Genomic DNA, 26,906 nt, shown 5'->3' with positions numbered 1-26,906 from the left:
TGCTGTGTGCACTGTGCTGTCATGTATTGGCTGCTCTGTCCCTGAGGTCAGTCCTCTGCAGAGTTCTCCTTGCCTCCAGGGGAGAGTTTTTCAACTTTGTCCATAGTGTTGTGAGTTTTAACTAGGTGAGTTTGGTCTCCTTATTAAAAGAGGCTAATTCCTATTTCCCCTACAGGTGAAGGTATGCCTCACTATATGGTCAGTAGACTTGGGGCCTGTGGGGGTATATGGTGGTCTTTGGAGGGAGGGGTGCAATGGTGGTCTGGGTTGTAGGCACTCTTTCCCTAGTAAGGAAGCACCTGAGGAAGGAAAGGTGGGTATGTCTTGGTGTCAGTGGCTCAGTATCTACTGGGGGGTGTTGTGCTGCTCACTGAATTCTGTCCATGATAATTGGTGGGAGGAAATATTGGCATCAGCTCCTTCTCTAGTCCCTGCAGTTGGAGTTTCCAGCCACCCCTGTTCAGGAAGCCCTCACATAGAGAGAACAATCTGTACTCATGGGTCCCAGGCTTCCTTCAGAACCCGGCCTTCACCCTGCCTTTGTCCAATCCATTGGCACACCTGGCAGCTCAGGGCTCTTCTGTTTTATCTCAGGAGCTCTAGCTGGGTGTGAGTACACCAAATTGTATGTACTCAATGCGACAGGGACCCCACTGATCCCCTGGGACAGTGTCTTGGTGTGATGTGGTTGGAGCTGGTTATCCCAGAAGGGCAGTTGCATGAACACTAGGAGCTTGGAGTTAATGGTGAGGAAGAACAAGAAGGCAGCATTCAGTTAGCTTCTCTCAGCAGAGGCTCCTATGCTAATGACCAGGGCAGTGCAATGGTGCCTGTCAGCTCTCCTGCCCCATGAGGGGCAATGCCCTGTCTCCCAAATGCACTCCAAGAAGGTAACTGTCTCACCCGATATGACCCAGGGGATCCTCAAACCGCAGCAGTCCCTATGGGCCTCGGGGCTCCTTCTCCACAGGAGCACTGCTATACCCACCAGGGTCCACCCCAGTGATGGCATGGAGTTCTAAATCTTCATTTAGAAAAATCTTCAGTTTTTGAACTGGACATTTACAGCAGGCTGACTTGTCATGATTACGTTTATGTGTCATCTTCACTGCGTCATGGGTGTCCAGATTCATGACTGTTTCTGTGTATGTCTGTGATGAGTTTCCAGAAGAGATTGGCATTTCCATCCATGGTTTCTTTCTGCCTGGGCATCACCCATTCCATCATAGTTCTGAGTAGAATCCGATGCAGAGGGAGGAAGATTTCCCTCATTTTTACTTCCCATGTGCTTGTTTGAACTGGAATAATTGGAATTGGTCTCCTCCTGCCTTTGTTCTTAGAGTTACATCATAGGCTCTGCAGGTTCTGAGACTACACACTAGTTCAGAATCAGGCGAGAATTATACCCCTGGTATTCCTGGCTCCCCAACTTGTGACAGTAGATCATGGGACTTCTCCACATATTTTGTCATGGAAACCAATGTGCCTTGGGTTCTGTTGCTCGAGGGAATCCTGACTAATACATGCAGATGATTCATCTCTTGTTTAGAGGAATTGAATAAAGCTGTAGCTCATTTAAAGTCCTGAGTAGCAAAGTGTCATGAAGGAAGTGTCACGTTGTTTGATTGGGACAAGGGCTGGGTGAAGATAATGGGGAGCTGTGGGAGCTTGTGGTCCTGGCTGCACAGGGAGTGCATCTGGGACTCATGTAAAGGTGCAGCTGTTGTGCCTCAGGAAATCTGTAATTCACTCATGTTGAGGGACAGGAGTAAGGAATGCAAACAACTGTGTCTTTGTGCATGTTAGGGTAGTTTTCCTAGGAAAACAATGATCTAATTCACACAGGTAATAGGTAAACACAGAATCCTGTGTCCAGAGAGGCTCCCTGGAGAAACTGCTGTGTGGACAGGAAGCCCCAGACCCTGAGAGGAAACCTGCCTGTAACCTCCATCTTCACCTGCTCCTGGCAACACAAAGCAGAATTGTGCATAGTGTGCGCCCCCCGGTGGTGCTGATCGCCTCCTGCAGGGAGGTTTGTGTCTTGGCTCCCAGTGAGGTCCCCTCACCCTGTGTCTTGCACAGTAATATGTGACCTTGTCCTTGGCCTGCAGGTTGTTCATTTGCAGATAGAGCGTGTTCTTGGAGTTGTCTCTGGAGATGGGGAGTCGGCCCTTTACCGAGTCTGCGTAGTACGTGCTACTTCCATCATCATAAATACATGTGAGCCACTACACCCCTTCCCTGGAGCCTGGCAAACCCAGCTCATTCCATATCTACTGAAGGTGAATCCAGAGGCTACACAGGAGAGTCTCAGGGACCCCCCAGGCTGCACCAGGTCTCGTCCAGACTCCACCAGCTGCACGTCACACTGGACACCTGCAGACACCAGACATCTTGGTCAGGAAACTGTCACACATCCACTGTTTCTCACTCATATCCACTCACAGACTCAGTGTCTCCCATTTACCATGAATTACCTTTTATTTATTTATTTATTTTTATTTTTTTTTAAACTCTCCTTGATCTTTTACCATTTCTTCAACGTTTTATTTTTTATTTTTGGGACAGAGAGAGACAGAGCTTGAACGGGGGAGGGACAGAGAGAGAGGGAGACACAGAATCGGAAACAGGCTCCAGGCTCCGAGCCGTCAGCCCAGAGCCCGACGCGGGGCTCGAACTCACAGACCGTGAGATCGTGACCTGGCTGAAGTCGGACGCTTAACCGACTGCGCCACCCAGGCGCCCCAATGAATTACCTTTTAAAAGGGCAACCAGGAACACCCAGCCCAGCACAAACTCCATGGTGAGGTGTCTGTTCTGTCCTGATCAGAGAATGGGAACACCTGGGACTCCCGGGGCTGGGGCTCCTCTCCCAGCTGCAGAGTCTGGGATGGGCTGGTTTTATCAGCACAGAGAGGACCCCATTTGCATGTGCTCTGACATATATATCAAGCTCCAGTCTTAGATTTGATTCTTTAAAAGTGAACAACAGTGTTAGGGACGCACTTGTAGTTTAGTTTGTGTAGATGGTGCTGTGACAATTTGAATAATTGTATTCAGTGAGTACAGGTGTATTTGCAGTCCTGTGTGCATTTTTACAGGTCTTTCATCAACATAGATCATTTTCACTCTACAAGTGTTTTACATACTTTTTGAAGTTTAACCCAAAATATTCTGTGCCATTTTCACTTGTATAATTTTGTTATTTATTTTGCATGTATTTTCATGCTGGTGTGTAGAATCACAGGTGGTTTGTTTTTATTTATTTTCTTTGTTCATTTGGCATCCTGCTCTTTTCCTCATTTAAAAAAACTGGTTCTAATATTTTTTGTGGAATCTCTAGGGTTTTGTTATGTTTAAGATCAATGTCACCTGCAAACAAGTAGTTTTCCTTCCTCCTTACTGATTTAAATGTCTTTTATTTTTTTTATTCCATATTTTTTTCTGGTTACGTCTTCCAGTGGTAGGAGAAGAAAGCTTTTCCCTCTTTTCTTCTGGGATTTAGCCAGTGTAAGGATTCAATTGACATAAGACCTATCTACAGGAGAGAATAAATTTCATTTTGTAAGTGCATGGCCTTCCTAATGACATGACACCCAGAGAAAGGACAAAGCAGGTGGCACTTGTGTCTTTCAGACAAAAAAAACATTGGATTTGGCAAGAGTTAAGTTTGGGGTATTATGTTAGTCACCAAGTAAGTAGGTTTGTTTGCATCGCCTTCTTGTCCCTGTGTTCCTTATTCTGGTGCTAACGATGGTTCTTCCCTCTTGGTACACGGGAGGGAGATTTATATCCTGCTGTGAAGGGACGATGGAGAGTCTGAGTGTACTTGGGCTCTGTCTCAAGTGACTTTCACCCAAATAAGCAGGGTGACAAGATGACATAGTTTGAGGTGGCATATGTATTCTTCACGTTACATGGGGAACACTTATGTTAGGGGTGACCATCATTGCCTGGCTCCTGATTTGACAGGAAAGCCTTCAGCATTTTACCGTTCAATATGCTGTCAGGTGTGGGCTTTTCATAGTGGCCATGATCATGTGGAGGTAATTTCCTTCAGTCCCTTTTTAATTGGGTTCTTTTTAAATGATGAACATGTGTTGAATTTTGTCTAATGTTTTTTTGAATCAATTAATGATGGTTTTGATTCACTCATTCCCTCTGTTAATGGAGGACATCACATTTATGCATCTGTGTATGTTGAAGGATCCTTGCATCCCTGGATGAATCCCACTGGATTATGTTGTATGATCCTCTCAATGTTCTGTTGAATTCAGTATGCTCAGATTTTGTGAAGGAATTTTGCATGTATGTTCATTTGAGATAGTGACCTGTAGTTTCCCTTCTTGTGGTGTCTTTCTTTGGTTTTGGTGTGAAAACAATGCTGTCCTCACAAATTTCATTTGGGAGTGCTGTTTTTTTATCAGTGGTTTGTAATAGTTTGAGAAATATTGGCATTAATTTCTCTTTAAATACTTAGTAGAAGTTTTAATAAAGGCATGGACTCCTATGCAGATTTCTTGGAGGGCGAGGCTTTAGATAGAGAAATCTTATTAATTTTTCTTTTGTTCATTTTGTATTTTTCCATGAAACAGTGTTGGTGGACTACATTATGGCATAAAATGTGTAATTTGTTCCTGGTGATCTAATTGTTGGCCTATAAATACCTAAGTTTTTCTTTAATGATCCTTTTCATGTCTTTAGTTCAGTTATGTCTCCTCTTTCAATTCTGATGGCATTTGTTTGAGTCTTCCCTATGTCCCCAGGCTACCTATTTGTTTCAAATTTTATATACTTTTCCAAATACAAATTTTTATGTAATTGATTTGTTTTCTGTATTTGTGATAGTCTCTATTTTCTGTCTGCTTTATATTTTTATGTTATTTTTATGTTTATCTTGTTATGTCAGTAAAAATGCCAATGACTTTTTTAAGGAACCTGAAAAATATACAATTCATATGAAAGCACACAACACATGGAAGCAACAAAACAATCATGACGTCGAGAGAACCTGGAGACATCACACTTCTCTCTTTCTAAAGATATTGCAGAGGTACATTAACCACAACAGTGTGCTGCTGGCATCAAATGAGACATTTAGGCCAGTGGAGCTCATTACGGAGCCCAGAAGTAGAAGTTTGCAGATGCAGTGAGCAAATCCTCCACGAGATTTCCAACAATGCACAGTGGGGGGAGGATAGTGTCTCCTAAACATGGAGTTGACTAGGGGCTCCTGTGTGGCTCCGTAAGTTAAGCATCCCACTTCCACTCAGGTCATGATCTCACGGTTTGTGGGTTCGAGCCTCACATCAGGCTCCTGCTGACAGCTCGGGGCCTGGATTCTGTTTCTGCCTCTATCTCTGTGCCTCCCTACTCATGATCTGTCTCTCTCCCTCAAAACCAAAGTAAGAATTAAAAAATAGTATTGATATATACATGCCAAATAATAACATTTGGCCATAATCTTGCTTCATACATATACGTCGACACAAAAAAATCTCAAAATGGATGAAGGATTAAGAAGAACACTTGAACCTAAATGCCTTCAAAGAAAACATGAAAGATAAACATGATGACATTCACTTGAGAATGATTGATTTGATATAAAAGCAAAGTCACAGAGAACAAAGCAGGCAAGGGGGACTACATCATACCAGAAAAGGGGCAAGCAAATATTTGCAGAGCTAGAAGGCAGTCTATGGGAGGGTAGACATTACAATAAAAAATATTGAAAAGGAGTTAATATCCAAAATGCAGGAGGGACAATAAGGTGTTCTCATTTCCCTGCCATCAGACCACACCTCAAGCTTCCCCCTTTCCCTATTGGAGACCCACCTCCATTCAAAGTGCTCCTCAGAGGATGAGTCTTAAAGATGTGCCCACTGGTGTCTGGGCCTCACATGCACAAGAGGATGGATTGCCCCCAGTGCAGAGCCTGTGCTCAGGGGCCTGAGAAAGGAACTGCCCCCACCCATCAGTAGCCAGATGCCCTGTCTTGCAGCAGAGGGAGGACCTGACCCTGTAATAGACTCTGTTACCGCAGGATGTTCTTGCTTTACCTCCTCACCGTGTAACACCCCGATCTTGTGAGTAAAGAAAGAACAGAATTTGATTCAGATGGAAATCAAAGCTACTGATTTGTACAATGTAGGAACCATAAAGTCTTTTGTCATCTATTACCCCCCCCCCCCATCTTTTGTCCCTAACCAGGCTGCCGCTCATGCCTCAATTCCTGGTGATGAAGATGCATTCCTGGGATGAACATCTGCTCAACTTTCTTGTCAATGCCATTGCACTCTGATTCACAAGTTCTCTTTTCATGTATGCTTGGGGAAGGCAACTAAGTTGGGCTCAATAGTACTCCAAGTTCTTGAAGCCAACTTACATTCTGTGCCTTCACCCAAGGCTGCACTCTTGTTTTGTATGTCTGTGACTTGTCACTCTATTACCAAAGGAGTCAGAGAGCCCTTGCAGACTCCCCCACCCTCCTAAAGCACCAGCCGGTCAGGGCCATACACCCTCCTGTCTTCTTAATGTCCATGGTTGCAAACAGCTACTGCCAACGAGGACTATGTCACAGTGCTTCGAAAATCACCACAAAGTGTCTTGTCAGTTTTTCACATCCCTCTCACCGGTACAAAAATGCAGTTGCATAAGCTTCTAAGGAAACCTGGCTACTGCTTCCCAAGGACCCCTAACTTCACTGCCTTTGTCTCTGTGAGCCCCTCACCCCTACCTGATGCGGCCACAGATTTCTTTTCGTGGCTTTCAGAGTCATTAACCTACTTTAAAGTGTTAATATTAGCTCTGTGCACACCCCAAACTCTCAACTGTATATCAACAACATGTTTCACCTTTCATTCCATGGAAATGGAGTGGCTGCAGGTATCCTGTGACAACCTGTACCTCTCGGATATGTGTTGCTATGACAGACAAGAGTAAATAATGTCTGCCTAAATAACCCATCACGATGGGGCTTTGTGGATGGCATATACTTCATACAACTGGACTGAAATTAACTTCATGGGATCCATTTCGAATCACAACTAAGGATGAGTGTGGTTTAAGAATTCAAAAACCCTTGGACTCATAGTATCGAAAAAAACGGACTCTGATGCAACACATATTTGCTCATGTTAGCTGGATCTCTCTCATTATAAATTATCATGAAACCAATATAGTAACTTACATGAATCCCATGAAACAATGAGTCAATTAAGCTAACTAGCCTTATTAGGAATTGGGCACCTTTTGACCTGTGGTTGAACACACTATATATTGTTTTGGAACTGAGAGCAGAATTCCGTGATGGGATGACTACAACTTACTAGAGATCCTGAGGACTGTACTGGCATTTCCTTGAGGAACAGGGGTCCCTATGCTCCTTATATCCCAGGTTATAAGTAGGTCCCGTTGCATTGATGTCTGCCACTCTCTGAGAAACAATGTGTTCAAATGTTGGGAATCGCTGATGTGTCTGATTTCATAGGCAAGGTCATCCTACTTCATGATACCTTCAAGGCCCTGATAGCACGTGTCCATGGAGACCATGGAAAGAGGAATCTCCTCCAGGTAGCCGAGGTAGTAACAGTCTGGAGGCATGGAGGGGTAGTCCATCTGCAAGTCTCCCTGATCATCCTGAGTGATCATCAGCAGATGTCTGGACCTAAAGGGTTTCCTTGGCCACATGTGGATAACGTGTCTTTTGTCCCAAAACACAGGCTACAGGACAGCCAACCAGTCATCTGAATGCCCTTGCCATTGTGCAGCTCCTTCTTTGTAATTACCACCTCAAGGAGATGTAGCGCCATGAGGGACGACCTTGAGAACCCTGGACAGGAGCCAGCACTGCCCAGAATGCAAACTGCAAGAGGGATGCCCTCAAGGTGACCTGGCCCTCTGCCACCCTCATGCCCCTGCTCAGGGACATCTGCCAGTGAGAGTGGATAAGTGGAGGATCCTCAGCAAAGTGAGGTCTAGGCCATCTGACAGAACAGAGGGCTGTACCGGGTGGCCAGTCCCCTGCACCTGGGATCCACTTGTGGGTTTAGGTAACAGTCCCAGGGTGTGGCATTGTGTGACCCTGCACAACAGTTCAGCTGGGGTGGTTGTGGGAGAAGTAGGTGAGCCAGTTCAAGCCGTGCTCACATGGACGTAGTAAGGACTTGGACCCAGAGACATGGCTGTATTCAACACATTCCATCTTTCCTCCAGCTAGTGAATATGGGATATGAAATTTTAACACCCTGAACTTCTCTACCAATTCCATGTCCTGTGGTACTGCTGGGTCACTTTCTATGGATGACTGCTTTTCCTCATTATGGAGACCAATGCTTCCTACTTCCTTGGGATGTGGAGGTGGACATTGTCAATTTTACCTTTATAGGTGACTAAAAAAATAGCTTCGTCGTTTTTCATGTCTCATTCTGGTTAGACATTAGTTTTCAAGCCATTTGATCCTTTGGTTTTTGGTTTGAAGCTTCCTCTGAGTTTACTGAGGAAACATTTCCCAGTATTCTGTCATGATTGGTGAAGTACAAGGTTGTATTTTAGTATTTTTTTTATGCCAGCTGGGGAGAACAGAAAGTACTGCTGACCATGTGTGAGCCCCAGGGGTTTTCCGCTCTAATCCCTTATTGGGGTTCTTTCCTGGCCTCTGGCAGTCTCCTCCCATGCATGTGTGGTTCCCTCCTCAGCTGGAGATGCCAGGGAGTGGAGGTAACTTTGGCAGCTTGCACCGTGGAGTCTGCACATGATCAAAAGACGTTATCAACCATGGAACTCCCTTGTTTGATTAAATATGCTCTCCTCCTTTAAAACCCCCTGCGTCAGGGAGAAACCTCAGAGTTGGCTTTTGGACAGGAGTCTGCATTCTTACCAGTGGCTGGCTTTGTGCATAAAGCTCAAATTCCTTTCCTACCAAAACTCAAACTTTGAATGTTGACCTTTCCAGCAACAGGTAGCTGAATTCGGGATTTGATAACAATAAAACAGAGTGGAGTGGCAGTTGCCAGGCGCTGGCAGAGAGGCGCAATGAGGGTTAGATATCAAGGTGTGTGATATTCTGTTATGCAAGATGACTAAGTTCTAGAGGTCTTCTCCACAACATTACATGTGTACTTAACAATATTGTACTGTACGGTTAAAATTTAGTGAAGAGGGTGGATCTCAGTTTCAGTGAGATCTTACCACAATGCACGAGTTTTGCTTCTCACACAAAGTATGCATGGACACACACTCTGTACTGATAAGTGAAAATAATTTTAAAAAATGTACATACTTTGGATCCTAACCCTGGGGATATGCCATTTACAAGTATCTTCTTCCATTCCATAGGTTGTCTTTTAGTTTTGTTTATTGTTTCCTTCACTGTGCAGAATTTGCTATTTTGAGGTACTCCCAAGAGTTCATATATGTATGTATTTAATTTTCTTGTAATATTTTTAATTTAAATTTAAGTGTGTTAACCTACAGTGTAGCATTGATTTCAGGTGTAGAATTTGGTGATTCATCACGTACATATAACACCCAGTTCTCATTTCAACAAGTGCCCTCCTTAATGCCTATCTCCCTTTTAGCCCAACTTCCCCACTTCCCCTCAGTTTGTTCTCTGTATTTAAGTCTCTTCCTGTTTCTTCCCTCTCTGTTTTTCTCTTATTTTATTTTTCCTTCTCCTATGTTGTGTTTCTTATATTCCACATATGAATGAAATCATATGATATTTGACTTTTTCTTACTGACTTATTTCACTTAGGTTAATACGTTGTTGTTCCACACACATTTTCATTCTTTTTGATGGCTGAGTAATATTCCATTGTATATATTTACCACCTCTTCTTTATGTGTTCATCTCCTGATGGATATTTGGGCTCTCCCACAATTTGCTTGTTGTTGATAGGGCTGCTATAAACATTGGGGTCCATGTGCCCCTTCGAATCAGCATTTTGGTATCCTTTGGATAAATACCTAGTAAAACAATTGCTCGATCACAGGATAGTTCTATTTTTAATTTTTTTCAGGAATCTCCACACTATTTTCCAGAATGGCTGCACCAGCTTTCATTCCCACCATGTTAATTTTAGCCATCCTGACAGGTGTGAGGTGTTATCTCATTGTGGTTTTGATTTATGTTCCCTGACGAGGAGTGACAATGAGCCTCATTACACGTGTCATTTCGCCATCTGGAAGTCTTCTTTGAAAAATGTCTATTCATGTCTTCTGACCATTTCTTCACCAGATTATTTGGTTTTTTTTCAGTGTCGAGTTTGAGAAGTTCTTTATAGATTTTGGATACTAAGCCTTTATCTGATAATGCCATTTGCAAATATCTTCTCCTATTTTGTCAGTTGCCTTTTAGTTTTGTTGATTGTGTCTTTGCTGTACAGAAGCTGTTTATCTTGAGGTCCCAATAGTTCATTTTTGCTTTTGTTTCCCTTGCATCTGGGACATGTCCAGTAAGAAGTTGTTCTGACCGTGGTCAAAGAGTTTGGTGCCTGTGTTTTCCTCTAGGATTTTGATGGTTTCCTGTCTCACATTTAGGTCTTTCATCCATTTTGAATTTGTTTTTGTGTATATTGTAAGAAAGTGGTCCGGTTCCATTAGAGTTTCCTGTTGCTGTCCAGTTTTCCCAACACCCTTTGTTGAAGGGACTGTCATTTTTCCATTTGATACTGTTTCCTGTTTTGACGAAGATTAGTTGACCATATAGTTATGTGTCCATTTATGGGTTTTCTACTCTGTTCCATTAATCTATGTGTCTCTTTTTGTGCCAGGACCGTACTGTCTTGATGACTACAGCATTGTAATATAGCTTGAAACCCAGAATTGTGATGCCTCCATTTTTTCTTTTTTAGGATCGCTTTGGGTGTTCAAGGTCTTTTGTGGTTCCATGATAATTTTAGAATTATTTGTTTTAGCTCTGGGAGGAATGCTTGTATTATTTGACAGGGATATTTGCATTGAATTATTTGCATTGAATGTCTAGATTGCTTTGGGTAGTATCAACATTTTAACAATGTTTTTTGTTTTAATCCATGTGCATGGAATATTTTTCCATTTCTTTGTGTCTTCTTCAATTGGTACCATAAATGTCCCAGGTTTTTCAGAGTCAAGCTCTTGTAACTCTTTAGTGAGGGTTATTTCTAGGTATCTTATGTTTTTTTGTGTAATTGTAAATGGGATAAATTCCTTGATTTCTCTTTCTCCTTCTTCATTATTGTTGTATCGAAATGCACAAATTTCTGTATGTTGATTTCGTATGCTGCAGCTTTACTGGTTTATTGTATCAGTTCTAGTGGGGTTTTTTTGGTGGAGTTTTTTAGGTTTTCTGTATGTAGTATAAAATTCAGCTCCAAAACTGAATAATCCTATTAAAAAATGAGCAGATGGCATGAATAGACTTTCCAAAATGCAACATACAGATGGCCAATAAACACATGAAATGATGCTCAACATCACTCATCATCAGGGAAATATAAATCAAAACTACAACGAAATATCAACTCACTCCTGTCAGAATGACTAAACTCAACTACATAAGGAACATCAGGTGTTTGTGAGGATACAGAGAAAGAGGAACACTTTTGCATTGCTTATGGGAATGGAAACTGGTGCAGCTTGTCTGGAAAACAGCATGGGCATTCCTCAAAATGCTAAAAATATAACTACCTTATGATTGATCAATTGAACTACTAGGTATTTACCCAAAGGATACAAAAGTACTAATTTAAAGGGGATTGCAACTCTATATTTATAGCAGCCCTATCAAAAACAGCCCAGCTATGGAAACAGCCCAAGTAAGCATTGACTCATAAATGGATAAAGTATATGTGGTATATCTACACACACACACACACACACACACACACACACACACTCATACTCATACACTGGAATGTTTCTCAGCCCTGAAAGGAATGACATTTGCTATTTGTAATGATACGGATGGAGTTAGAGAGTATTATGCTAACTGAAACAAGTGAGAGAAAGACAAATATATGCTTTCATTCATATGTAGAATTTAAGAAACTTTAAATAGGAAATGGGACAAAGAAGAGAGAAGAGCTACACCAAGAAATAAACGTTTTTCAATGTTTTTAAATTTGTGTTCAGATAGAATGGGGCGAGGAGCAGAGGAAGTGGGAAGGAGAATCCCAAGCAGTCTCTTTGCTGTCAGTGCAGAAACCAAAATGGGGCTTGATCTCAGAATCCATGATATCAAGACATGAACCCAAATCAAGAGTCTTAGGCTTAAGCCATGGAACATATAAACCCAACAAAACAGATTCTTACCTATACAAAACAAACTTATGGTTACCAGAGGGAACGTGGGAGGAGGTTTGGGGAAGTAGGTGATGGGGTTGCAGGGCCGCACTCATAATGAGCACTGGGTGTTGTATGGAAATGTTGAATCGCTATATTTTACACCTGAAAGTAATACTACATTGAATGTTTACTATGTGGAATATGAATAAAATCTCAAATGATGTATTTACAGTGTCTTTAAATGGCCTTCTTGGCATACAGCCCATGAAGAAACATTTATTCCAGAAAATATACTGACAGACGGCAAAGCTAGAATTTTGAGCTAAGGTATGTGCCTTTCCTTCCCCACCCCAGCTCAGCAAATGGAAACTCCAGTGCAAGGAGCTGGGACTATAGGCATGTGCCACTGAGCCTGGCTGCAACCTCCCCTCCAGACTGTTGCAACCAATACCAGGGTTCCTGGTGACCAGCTCCTGTTCAGAGGACTCTTTCCCAGAGGGACAGGATGTCAGTGGCCCTAAGCTGTTTGCTGTTGAGGCCAAGCCCCAGCAGGTGCCACTGAGATGTGGGACTCACTCATTGTTTGCAGCCCCACTCCCAGGATGGAAACTCTGCCCTGGGCACAGTCCACTCGGGATGCTGGGAGCCTGGTCGCCCCAGACCTGACTTGTACGGCAGGGGTCTCATGCCACTAGGACAAGCAAGGCTCAAAGAAGTGCAGCTGCCACTCACCCCTAGACTGAGCCCTCATTTTGTCCCCACCTGCAGCTGCAGAGTTTTGCCCAGGGCAGGGGGGAGCTGGAGCAATTCCCTAAACCAAGGTGCAAATCTGTTTCAGTATAACTGACTTCATTTACAGATGAGGGTGAGGAAGGTCTGGGCCTCATGTTGTGGGAGAGTCAGGTGCAGGAGACAGATGGTTTCAGTGGAGGATTCCTAACCTACTCCTCCTCACCTGCAGGAGAGAGCCAGAGCCAGGGACAGTGGAGGCAACAGCTCCTGTCAGAACACATGTCAGATTATGGCCTCAACAACTCTCCATTCAGAGGAGTCCGAGGTTGTAGGGTTTAGTCTGTGGAGAGTTGAAACATGAGAGCATTGTTGAGCGCAGGACAGCATTCAACATGAGGCAGAGGAACTTGTCATGTGAATGTTGGGCAGAAAGAGATAAAGAAACCCAGCCAAACACTGTCATCTGGGCTGGCTGTGTGAATGTCCCAGGCCACACCACCTCTGTAGTCTTTGAGACGACTCCCCTTCCCTCATATCATGTCTTTGAGGTTCTCCTAGTTTCAATTCTGCATCAATAGCGTCACATTTCTGTGGCAAAGCATCCCATTGATGGAAGTTTCATACTTGGTTTATTCCTTTTTATTTAGAAAGACTTTTGCCTTATTCCTAGCTTCTAACACTAAGATGCTATAAATATTTACACACCATTTATTTTGTGAGCATGGGATTTCACTCTGGAGCAGACACTCGGGAGTGGTATTTCCAGGTTACATGTTAAGTCATCCATGTATAATTTCATAAGCAACAGCCAACAGTTTTCCAGAGCTGGTGTTCATGTTTCATTCCTACCTGCAGTGTTTGAGGCCCCACGTGTGCTGGATGCTCACCTGGATGGTGTTGCCAGTGTTCCCTTCATACCTGAGCCCTCAGGATGAGTGCATAGGGCATCTATTGCATTCTTGATTTGAATTTCCTTGACAGTCGATGGTGTGAAGAGTCTTTTCCTGTCCTTACCTAATGTGTCTATAACCTCTAGGATGGGATGTTTACTACGCAAGGCTGTGCTTGTTTTATAGAGTGTTGTTTCCTTTCTTCCTATTGACTGTTGAGGGTTCTTAGCATATTCGGGATGCAAGTCCCTTGGTGGTTATGCAATTTGTGAATATTGTCTTTTCCTCCGTAACTTGTCTTACTACTATTGATTGCCACGTGTTCAGAAAAAAATTATTTGATTTTCACAAAGCCCATTTATACTATTTCTTTTTATGGGCCTTTGGTTCTTAGGTATAATTTTGGTTTTCATAATGATTGATTGCTTGTGACTGATAATTTTTTTTTTTAATTTTTATTCTTGAGACAGAGAGAGAGAGAGTGCAAGTGGGCGAGAGGCAGAGAGAGGGAGACACAATCAGAAGCAGGCTCTAGGCTCCAAGCTGTAAGCATAGAAACTGACACGGGGCTCAAACCCATGAACCGTGAGATCGTGAACTGAGCTGAAGTCAGATGCTTAACTGACTGAGCCACGCAGGCACCCCAGTAATTTCTTGATTTACAATATAACTAAAATCTTTTTTTTTTTTTTCTGGTGTCTCTCAATGCTGACTTGTTCGCTAACTGGTCTCTGGTCTCTGTTGTTTGTTTTTAAGTTTATAGTGTGTAGTAACTCATTTTCATGGCATGGTTTTTTCATAATATATGGAAATTCTGTTCTCATGCTGAAATTGAACTCAAGTTTCACAAGATATGCTGTGTGTGTCTTTTTGGACAGATTGTTTATCAGATTTGATAGATGTGCTCCGGGGCCAAAAAACACGTTAACCTTTCCAAGTTTTGGGGTTTCTATATGTGTCAGGAGCCATTGAGCTCTGTGCCCACAACCAAGTTCATGACTCAAGATGTTTCCTTCACAATTCTATGCGAAACGCTGACAATTCATTCTGTGCATTGTCACTGTCAGACACTTCATGAATAGAACACATGAAACTGTTTTATCATTTCCTGCAATTATTTTTTGTTTTGCATGTTTGGGAGTATAAGATTTCTTCTTCCTTCCAAGGGGAGCTCATCCAGCATTTGTGGAATTATTCCAGGCTTCTCATGTCCTAATGCTTTTGCAACGTGCTGTACAGTGTTTCACTAAGTGCATATTTAGGTTTATTTGTACTCTGCCACTTTGGGTGATAGGAGCCCATGAGACAGGCTGCACCATATGGGTTTTTATTTGTCCCCATGTAAGTGATCGGTCATATTGAACATTTATAGAACACAGAGCCCCTCACTTTCATGCACCAGAAACAGGGGACATGCTTCTTTTCAAAGAGAAGGGAAAGGAATAAAAGGGAGTGGAGCCAGCAAGGTCGTGGGAGGAAACCCAGAGCCTGGCAGGAATGGTCATCTCTCCACACTTTTCAGTCCTGCAGATGAGGGTCCCTGCTGTGGTCCAACCTGGGTTCTTGTGCAGGTGTCTGGACAAGTTGCCCATGGGGTGTCGGCACAGTGGAGTTGGGAAGGGCAGCTGTGGTTTGAATTCCAGCCCACCTGGAACCACTGTAAAAGTCATGAGTATGTTAATTAATGTCCACTAGCAGTTAGGGATAAAATGAGTAAATGCAAGAAGTTAGACTCACTACCTTAGATTCCATGTTCACGACAATTTGTGACAATGTTTCTCCCTTCCTTTTTTTCCACTTTTCTAACTTTTTAAGTTTGTGTTTAAATTTTTATTAGATTACATACTGTGTGATATTAATTTCAGTAGTAGAATTCACTGATTCATCACCCACATTCATATCCAGTACGCATCAGAACACTTGGCCTACTTAATCCCCATCATCCATTAACGCATCCCCTACACCCCTGTCCTCCAGCAACCCTCAATTCGTTCTCTATCCTTGGAGTCTTTTATATTTTTTCTTGCTCTTTTTTTCCCTTTCCCCTATGTTCATCTGCTGTGTTTCTTAAATTCCCCATATAAGGAAATAATATCATGCTTGTCTTTCTTGGACTGCCTTATGTCACTTAGCATGATATCCTCTAACTGCATCAACATCTTTGCAAATGGCAAGATTTCATTCTTTTTTATGACCGAATAATATTCTAGTCTATACATATATATGCATATTCATCACTCGGTGGACTTTTGGTCTCTCTCCTCACTTTGGCTCTCATTGTTAATGCTGCTATAAACATTGGGGTGCATGTGCCTCCTCAAATCAGAATTTTTGTATCCTTTGGGTGAATACCTAGTAGAGCAATTACTGGAGTACAAGGTAGTTTCAGTTTTAAGTATTTAAAGTGTTTTCTGGAATGGCCACACCCCTTTGCATTCCCACCAAGAGTATAAAAGGGTTCCATTTTCTCCTCATCCTCATCAATATCTGTTGTTTCCTGAGTTGTTAATTTTAGCCATTCTGAGACTTGTGAGGTCCTATCTCATTAAGTTTTGATTTGTGTTTCCCTGGTGTTGAGTGATGATGAGTATTTTTCATTAGCCATCTGGATGCTTTGTTTGGAAAAGTGTCTAGTCATGTCTTCTGCCCATTTCTTCACTGGACTGTTTGTATTTTGGATGCTGAGTTTGATATGTTCTCTATAGATTTTGGATAGAAAGGCTTTATGAGATATATCATTTGCAAATACATTTTTCAATTCTGTAGGTTTCCTTTTAGAGTAGTTGATTGTTTCTTTAGTTGTGCAGAAGCTTTTCATTTTGATGAGGCCCTGGCTGTTAATGTTTGCTATTGTTTCCTTTGCCTTCTGAGACACGTCTAGTAAGAAGTTGCGATGTCCAATGTCAAAGAAGTTGCTGCCTGAGTTCTCCTCTAGGATTTTGATGGTCTCCTGTCTCACATTTAGGTCTTTCACCCATTTAGAATTTATTTTTGTGTATGGTGTAAGAAAGTGGCTCAGTTTCATTCTTCTGCATGTTCTGGTCCAGTTTTCCCAACACCCTTCATTGAGAAGACTGTCTTTTTTTTTCCCATTACATAGTCTTTCCTACTTCATTCAAGATGAGGTGACCATACATGTGTGAGTCCATATCTGGGCTTACTAGTCTGTTCTATTGATCTGTGTGTCTCTTTTGTGCTTGTAGCATACTGTCTTGATGACTACTGCTTTGTAATATATACCATGAAGTCTGCAATCATAAAGTCTCCTGTTTCTTTGTGTAGAATAGACATGTCAACAATACTTGCTCCTTCAATCCTGAACATTGACTGTGTTTCCATTTCTTTGTGTCATCCTCAGTTCTTTCATCGTGTTTGTATTTTTCAGAGTATAGATCTTTTAACCCTTTAGTTATCCTATTATTTTTGGTGCAATTGTAAAGGGGATGGAATTTTTTTGGATTTGTCTTTCTGTTTCTACATTATTACTATATACAAATGCAATAGATTTTTGCATGTTGATTTTGTATCTTGTTACTTTGCTGAATTTGTGTATCAGTGCTTGCAATATTTTGGTGGATTCTTGGGTTTTCTATATAGAGTGTCATGTCATTGTGAAGAGTGAACGTTTGACTTCTTTCTTGCCAATTTGAATGCCTTTATTTCTTTTTGTTGTCTGTTTGTGAGGATAAGACTTCCAGCTATGTTAAGTAAAATGATGGGAGTGGGCATCCCTCTTGTGTTCCTGACAGTAGAGGAAAAGGTTTTTTCCCTACTGTGGATAGTACCTGTGGGGTTTTCATATATGGTCTTTATGATGTTAAGGTGTGTTTCCTCTATGCCTTGTTGAGGGTTTTTATTAAGAAAGGTTGCTGTACTTTGTCAAATGCTCTTTTTCACATCTATTGAGAGGATCATATAGTTTTTATCCTTTATCTTATCGATGTGTTGTATGACATTGAGTCATTTGTGAATATTGAACCACCCTTACAACCAAGGAATGAATCCCACCTGATCGTGGTAAATGATAATTTTAACGTATTTTTGGATTCAAGCTGCAATTATTTTCTTGATAATTGTTGCATCCGTGCTCATTAGGGCTAGTGGCTTTTAAGTCTCCTTTTTAGTTGGGTTTTATTTGATTTGGAACCATGGTCATACTGTTCTTATAGAATGAGTTTGGAAGTTTTCTTTCCATTTCTATTATTTGGAACAGTTTGAGAAGACTAGAATATTCTATGCTACTTAAATAGATTATTTACACTCTTCTTTAAATATCAGGTAGAATTCACCTGTGAAGCCATCAGGCCCTGGTCTTTTGTGTTTCAGTAGAGTTTTGATTACGGATCAATTGCTTTGTTCATTATCAGTCAGTTCAGGTTTTCTGTTTCTTCCTATTTCAGTTACTGTAGTTTACATTACTGTAGGAATTTATCCAGTTCTTCCAGATTGACCAGTTTGTTGGCATATAAATTTCCAAAATATTTTCTTCTAATTGTATTTCTGTGCTATTAGTTGTGATCTCTCGTCTTAAATTTGTGGTTATATTTACTTAGTCCTTTCTCTTTTGTTTTTGGCAAACCTGGCCTTGGGTTTATCATTTTTATTTATGATTCCAAAAACCAACTTATATTTTCATTGATCTGTCTAATGTTTTGTTTGTTTCTTTATCATTTGTGTGCTCTAATGTTTTTTATTTACCTTCTGCTGGCTTTAGGGTTCATTTGCTGTTCATTTTCTAGCTTCTTTAGTTGTGAAGTGGTTGTGTGTTTGAGATTTTTCTTCTTTCTTGAGTTTGGCCTGTATTGCTATATATTTCCCTCTTCCAACCACTTTTGCTGCATCCAGATGGGGCACTGGCATGTTTTCATTTTAATTTGCATCTATGTATTTTTTATTGCTTCTCTAATTTCCTGAAAACCTCATTAATTCTTTACCACAACGTTCTTTAACCTTAGGTATTAGTGGTGTTGCCAAAGTTCTTGTGGTTGACTTCACGTTTCATAGTGTTTGGTATGAAAATGTACATGTATGATCTCAGTCTTTTTGAACTTGTAGTGAGCTGATTTATGACATAGTATGTGATCTGTTGTGGAGAATGTTGCATGTGCAGTCAAAAAGAATGAGTATTCTGTTGCTATACGGTGGAATGTTCTGAATATATCTGTTAAGTCCATTTGGTCCAGTGTGCCTTTCTAAGCCATTGTTTCCTTATTAATTTTGGCTTAGGTGATGTGTCCATTGCTGTAAGTGGAGTGTTGAAGTTCTCTATTATTATTCTTTTATTATTATCAATAAGTTTTTTGATGTTTCTTATTAATTGATTTATGTATATATCAGTGCTTACCCTTTCGGTGTATAAATATTTAAAGCTTTATATCTTCTTGTTGGATAGACCCCTTCATGATGATGTACTGACTTCCTCATCTCTTGTAACAGACTTTGGTTTAAAATCTAGTTAGTGTGATATGAGTATGGTACTACACCTTTCTTTTGATGTCCATTAGCCTGATAAATTGTTCTCCCTCCCCTCACTTTCCATCTACAGTTGCTTTAGGTTGAAAATGAGTCTATCGTAGGTAGTGTACAGAAGGTCTTGCATTTTTTTAATCCATTCTGATATCCTTTGTCTTTTGATTGGACCATTTTTCCCTTTTACATTCACAGTGATTATTGATAGATATAAACTTTTGCCATTGTGTTATCTCTAAAGTCCCTGTTTCTGGAGATTTTCTCTGCTTATTTCTAGTCTTTGTTTCTTTTAGTCTTCCTTTTCCACTCAAAGAGTCCCCTTTGATAATTCTTGCAGGGCGCTTGTTTAGAGGCCATGAACTCCTTTGGTTTTTGCTTTTCTGGGAAATTCTATCTCTTCTTGTGTCCGAATGACCCTTTCTGGACAAAGTATTCTTGCTGCATAATTTTCAACTGTGCATGTTGTGGATATCATGTTACTCCCTTCTTGCCTGAAGGTTTCTGTGGATACATCTGCCATAATCTTTTCTTTTGTCTTCCCTGTTTATTTAGTGACCTCTTTTGTCTTGGTGCTTATAGCGTTTTCCTTCTTCTGTGTATTTTACCAATTTCTCTCTGATATGTCTCAGTGTTGGCCTGCTTTTTTAAAATAATGGCATTCTCTGTGCCTCCTAGATGTGTATGTCTGTTTCCTTCCCCATTTTGGGGAATTTCCCATGGTAATTCACTCAGATAACTCTTCTTCCCTTGTTTTCTCCCTCTCCTTCTTCTGGGACTCCTTTGAAAAGAATTTTATTACACATTATGGAGTTGCTGAGATCCCTAAGTATATGTTTGTGAGGCAATACTTTAATTTTCCTCTTCCTTTCTGCTTTATTTCCCCCACAATGTTATCTTCTATGTCACTTGCTCATTCATCTGCTTTACGCCTTAAGGTCATTATATACCATCAGTTTCACATCTTGGTTACAGCATTTAAAATTTCAGCATGCTAGGTTTTAGGTCATTTCTATCTGCAGTAAGGGTTTCCTTCATGTCTCCTATGCTTTCCTCAAGCACAGCAAGTATCCGTATGATAGTTGTTAAAAATTCTATTTCCTTGTGAGAGTTTTTAGAAATTCTGTTTGAGGCATATTAGTTATATGTGCTTTAATAATATCCCTGGCAATGACCTTTTATCGTTTTTTCTTTTGGGATGAATTCCTCCATCATGGTGTATGTCTATGTCTCTGCTTTCTTAAGTGTTTTAGAAAATCCTGTTTTGTTTTCTGCTTCTAGAGTAGTGTCTTTATTGAAAAGTGTTCAATTGCTGTTGAGGGCTTGACTCTTTAGGAAGCATTTGTTGCATATTCTGTGTGCACTGTGGTGTTGTGTATTGGCTGCTCTGTCCCTCAGCTAAGTCCTCTGCAGAGTTTCTCCTTTTCTCCATCGATGAGTGTTTAGACATTGTCCACAATGTTGTGAGTTTTAACCAGGTGAGTGTGTTCTGCCTGTAAAAGAGGCTAATTCCTATTTCCCCTAGAGGTGAAGCTATGCCTCACTATATGGTCAGTAGACTTGGTGCCTTTGGGGGTATATGCCATCTTTTGATGGAGGGGCGCAGTGCTGATCTGGTTTCCAGGCCCTCTTTCTCTAGTAAGGAAGCACCTGAGGAAGGCAAGGGGGGGTATAGCTTGGTGTCAGTGGCTCAGCTTCTACTGGGAGGTTCTGTGCTGCTCACTGAATTCTGTCCATGCTGATTGGTGGGAGGAAATATTGGCATCAGCTCCCTGTCTAGTCCCTTGAGTTGGAGTTCCCAGCCTCCCCTGTTCAGGAAGCCCTCCCACAGAGAGAACAATCTGTACCTGTGGGTCCTGGGCTTCCATCAGAACCCTGCCTTCACCCTGTCTGTGTCCAAACCCTTGGCCCACCTGGTGGCACAGGGCTCTTATGTTTTATCTCAGGAGCTCTAGCTGGGTTTGAAAACTCCAAATTATATGAACTCAATATGACTGGGACCCCAGTGATCCTCTGTGAGAGGGTCTCGCTGTGCTGTGGCTGGAGCTGTTTATCCCAGGAGGGCAGTTGCATGAACACTAGGGGCTTGGAGTTCATGGTGAGGAAGAACAAGGAGGCAGCATTCAGTTAGCTGCTCTCAGCAGAGGCTCCTATGCTAATGACCAGGGCAGTGCAATGGTGCCTGTCAGCTCTCCTGCCCCACGAGAGGCAATACACCTTTTACGAAATGCACCCTGAGAAGGGAACTGTCTCTCCCCAAGTCCCCCAGGGGATTTCAGACCACAATGCCCCCTATGCGACTCTGCCTTCCTTCTCCACAGAAGCACAGCTATGCCCACCAGGCTCCATGCCAGTCATGGCATGGACTTCTAAATCTTCAGTCTTTGACCTGCACATTTACAGGAGGTTGACTTGTCATGATTACCTTTATGTGTCATCTTGACTGCATCATGGGTGCCCAGACTCCCCACTGTTTCTGTGGATGTCTGTGATGTGTTCCAGAAGAGACTGGCATTTGTATCCATGGTTTCTGTCTGCCTGGGCATCACCCATTCCATTAAGGTTAAGAATAGAAACTGATGCAGACGGAGGAGGAATTCCCTCAGTTTTACTTGCCATGTGCATGTTTGAATTGGAACATTGGTCTCCTCTGGGCCTTGTTCTGAGAGTTACATCATCAGCTCTTCACGTTCTGAGACTAGAAACTAGTTCAGCATCAGATGAGAATTACACCACTGGTTTTCCTGGGTCTCCAGCATGTGAGAGTGGAATGTGGGGCTTATCAATGTATTTAGTCATGGAAACCAAGGTTCTTTGGTTTCTGTTCCTGGGGAGAATCCTGACTAATACATGGAGATGAATTATCTCTTCTTTAGAGGAATTGAATAAAGCTGTAGCTCTTTTAAAGCCCTGAGTAGTAAGTGCCAGGAGGGAAGTGTCACGTTGTTTGGGACAAGTGCTGGGTGACGATAATGGGGGTCTGGGGGATCCTGTAGTCCTGGCTGCACAGTGAGTGCATCTGGGACTCCTGTAAAGGTTCAGCTGTTGTGCGTCAGGAAATCTGCAATTCACTCATACTGAGAGACAGGAGTAAGCAATGCAAACAACTGTGTCTTTGTGCATGTTAGGGTAGTTTTCCTATGACAACACAGTTGCTAATTCAGAGAGTTAATAGATAAAGACAGAATCCTGTGACCAGAGAGGCTCCCTAGAGAAACTGCTGTGTGGAGAGGAAGCCCCAGACCCTGACAGAAAGCTTCCTTTAACCTCCATCTGCACCTGCTCCTGGGAACACAAAGCAGAATTGTGCCTAGTGTGCGCCCCCTGGTGGTGCTGATCCCCCCTGCAGGGAGGTTTGTGTCTGGGCTCCCAGTGAGGTCCCCTCACCGTGTCACTTGCACAGTAATATGTGGCTGTGTCCTCGGTCTTCAGGCTGTTCATCTGCAGATACAGCGTGTTCTTGGCGTTGTCTCTGGAGATGGTGAATCGGCCCTTCACGGAGTCTGCGTAGTATGTGCTACTTCCATCACTATAAATGCTTGCGACCCACTGCAGCCCCTTCCCTGGAGCCTGGCGGACCCAGCCCATTGCATAGCTACTTAAGGTGAATCCAGAGGCCACACAGGTGAGTCTCAGGGACTCCCCCGGCTTCACCACGTCTCCTCCAGTCTCCTCCAGCTGCACGTCACACTGGACACCTGCAGACACAAGACATGTTGGTCAGGAAACTGTCACACATCCACTGTTTCACTCACATCCATTCACAGACTCAGTGTCCCTCGTTCACCATGAATTACCTTTTAAAAGGGCAACCAGGAACACCCAGCCCAGCACAAACTCCATGGTGAGGTGTGTGTGTTCTGTGCTGATCACAGAATGGGAACACCTGGGACTCCCGGGGCTGGGGCTCCTCTCCCAGCTGCAGGGTTGGAGCCGGACTGGTTTAATCAGCACAGGGAGGGCCTTATTTGCATATCCTCTGACTATATATCAGGCTCCAGACTTAGATTTGTTTCAAATTTAAAACCAGTGTTTGAGAGGCACTTCTGGATCACTTCTTGCAGAAGGGACTGTGACAGTATAAATAATTCTGATCTGTGAACACAGTGATCTTTTCATCTGTGTTTGCCATTTTACATGTCTTTCTCCCAGCACATCATGTTTGGTATACTATTTTACTTTTTAGTGAAATTTAATCCTAAATACTTTATTTTGTGCCATATATTTTAATGTGTGTTTATTTTTGTGTGACAGATAGAGGGAAGGAGAGAGAGATCAGAGAGAGAGAAGGGGACAGAGAATCCCAAGCAGGCTGTAAACAATCATTGCAGACCCTGCCTCAGAATTAAACTCAGGAGCCATGAGATCATGACCTGAGCCAAAATCAACAGTAGGCCCTTAACGGATTGAGCCACACAGATGCTCCATTTTGTGCCATTTTCAATTGTGTGATTTTGTTATTTTTTTCATATACTATGTTTTAGGTGTGTGGAAATACAACATATTTTTGTATGTTGATTTGTACCCTGAACTTTTCCTGAGTTTATTAGTTCTAATACTTTTTTTGTGGAGATTCTAAGGTTTCACTATATGTAAGTTCATGTGATTCTCAAACAAATAATTTTCTTCTTACTGATTTACATGTCTTTATTTCATTTTCTTACCGAATTTTTATGGGTACATCTGCAACTTATAGGAGCAGCAAGCTTTTTCCTTCTTTGCTTCTGTGTTCTTTGTCTGGTCTAAGGATTCAATTGACATAAGACAGATCTACAGAAGAGAATAAATTTCATTTTGCATGGGCACAAGCTTCCTAATAATATGACACCCAGAGAATGAAGAAAGTAGGTGGCCCTTGTGCCTTTTAGAAAAAAAAAAGGATTTGCGAAGAGTTAACAAGACAGAGATTTGGGTTTGGGCAAGTCAATTAGTGAGGAATTAACAAGGCTTGTTTGCACAGCCTTCTTGGTGCTAAAGTTCCCATTTCTGGTGTAAGGATGGTTCTCCCATTCTGGTAGAGGGAAAGGAAGTTTCCCAGGAGAGATTTATGTCCTGCTCTCAGGGGGACAAAGAAGGGTCACAGATTGCTTAGACTAGCTGTACTCTAGTGACTTTCCTCCAAATAAGCCATGTGACAAGATGACATACATTGGGTGCCATATTTTACTGGTCTTCATGTTACCATGTGGAATACCTATGTAGGGAATGAGCATCCTTGCCTGGCTCCTAATGTGACAGGAAAAGCTTCAGTTTTTCACTGTTAAATATGCTGTCAGGTGTGGCCTTTTCATCTATGGCCACGATTTTGTGGAGGTAATTTCTTTCTTTCCCTCAGTTGCTGAGATTTTTTAATAATGACAATTTGTTGAATTTTGTCTAGTTTTATATGTATCAATAGATGATGATCTAGATGATCAACAGATGTGACTGCATTGTCACATATGACCCTTTCATTGTGTTGTTGCATTCACTATGCTAGGAGTTTTGCATGTATGTCCATCTGAGATATTGGCCTTTAGTTTCCCTTCTTACGGTGTCTTTCGATTTTGCAGTATAGTAAGGTTGGTCTTGTAGATGAGTTGGGGCGTATTCCTTTCTTTTCAGTTTTTGGTAAGAGTCTGAGAGATATTGTCATTAAATATCTTTTATATTTTGATATAATTCATAGATAAAGTCCTCTGTTACCAAGCTGACTTTTTTCTTTTGGGGCGGTGTATGATTAGATTTTAGATTCAATCTTACTTGCTTTAATTCTGTTAATTTTCTGTTTCTTCATGTACAGTCTTGCGCATTGTATAACTCTAGAACCTGCCTAGTTGCCCCTTAGTTATCTAATAATGGGTCTATAATTATCTAGGCATTTTCTGTTATTGTTTTTCACTTCTTTGGTATCAGTTATGTCCCCTCCTTAATTCTGATTGTATCTGTTTGAGTTTTACCTATTTCCTAGTAGAGATGCTTTTTCAATTGCATTTAGCTTTCCAGATATCAATTTCAATTTGTTAATTTTTTGTATTATTACACTTTTTATTCCTTTTATCTGTTCTAATAATTTCTAATATTAGTTGAGTTAATAAAAATGCCAATGAATGTATCTGGGAAATTCTTATTTATATGGTACCACAAAGCTCACAGAAGTGAGAAAACAATCCTGAGAAAGAAGAACAAACCTGGAGACAGCACACGTCCTCCTTTCTAAGTATATTGCAGAGGTACATTGTCTATAACACTGTGCTGCTGGCACAGAGTCAGACACACAGACCAGTGGAGCAGATTACAGAGACCAGAGTGAAATGTGTCTGGATGCAGTCAGCAAATCCTCCATGAGATTTCATAGAATTAAAATTAGGGAAAAAATGGCCTCTTTCACAAATGGTTTTGAATTCCAGTGAGTAAAATAATGACATTTGGTCCTTATCTTATACCATACAGATATGTAGACTCCCATTCAGCCCCTTCCCTGGAGTCTGGCAGACCCACCTCATCAATTAGTTACTGAAGGTGAATCTAGAGACTGCACAGGAGAGTCTCCGGGACCCCCTCCCCTGCCAGGCATCATCAGGTCTCCCCCTGACTCCAACAGCTCTACGTCACACAAGACATCTACAGACACAACTCAGGAAAATGTCACACATCCACTGTTTCTCTCACTCATATCCACTAACATAGTGTTTCTTGTTCGTCATGAATTACTGTTTAAAATAGAACCACGGAAAACCAAAGTGAACCCAAACTCCATGGTGAGATGTCTGTGTTCTGTTCTGATCACTGAATGTGAACACTTAGGGGCTGGGGCTCTTCACCCAGCTACAGTTTCAGGGATGGGAGGGTTTAATCAGCATACAGATGTCCTTTGACAATATAGCAAATTTTGCAATAGAATCCTCAAGAAGCCAGTGACCCTTGGCAGGTGTAAGGGATGGGGCAGTGTTTGGTGTCACAATATCTTTCAGGACATTGTGATTTATTAATTTGTGATTTTGCTGCAGTGATTATAAGTACCCATGATAATCCTTATTTTCACATATGCACCCAAACACTTGAGGTAAGAATCAGTATACCACCATTGTACAGGTTAACAGATACACTGCGGCAGAGACAGAGTGTGTGAATGTCCAAGATCACGTATGAGGTGAGAGTAGTCCCAGTATCTGGACCTGTGCTCCCCATCAGGGGACCCACCGGCCTCCTGAACCACATGCAGGACAAGGCTGGACATCCCAGTGAGGTTTGCAGGTTCCTGACTTTCTAGAAGTCCCAGGAGAGTGATGGGTGGAAGCCAGGTCTATTCTGTCACAAATTGGAGAGAGTGAGAAGCCTCGACAGAGACTCACAGAGCTGATGGAGATGCCAGGGGTTTTCTACAAACACAAGGGGTCATTTACACATGAACCCTATGTGGACATCAATGGAAACCCTCAATATGGAGCCTCTGGGTGGCTCAGTTGGTTAAGTGTCCGATTTTGACTCAGGTCATGGTCTCACAGTTTATGAGTCTGAGCCTTGTGTCGGGCTCTGTGCTGACAGCTCAGAGCCTGGAGACTGCTTGATATT

General features: G+C 41.9%; 1 pseudogene; it reads right to left on the bottom strand.

The window, feature by feature from the left end:
* Positions 1-941: 941 nt before the first annotated feature.
* LOC128774104 (immunoglobulin heavy variable 3-23-like) lies at positions 942-23,257 on the bottom strand (annotated as a pseudogene).
* Between the last annotated feature and the right edge of the window lie 3,649 nt (positions 23,258-26,906).

Source organism: Panthera pardus, unplaced genomic scaffold (genome assembly GCF_024362965.1).
Source record: "Panthera pardus isolate Hobbes unplaced genomic scaffold, ASM2436296v1 HiC_scaffold_289, whole genome shotgun sequence".
Lineage (NCBI taxonomy): Eukaryota > Metazoa > Chordata > Mammalia > Carnivora > Felidae > Panthera > Panthera pardus.
The sequence above is the reverse complement of the archived record's forward strand: the minus strand, read 5'-3'. Positions and strand labels throughout refer to the sequence as shown.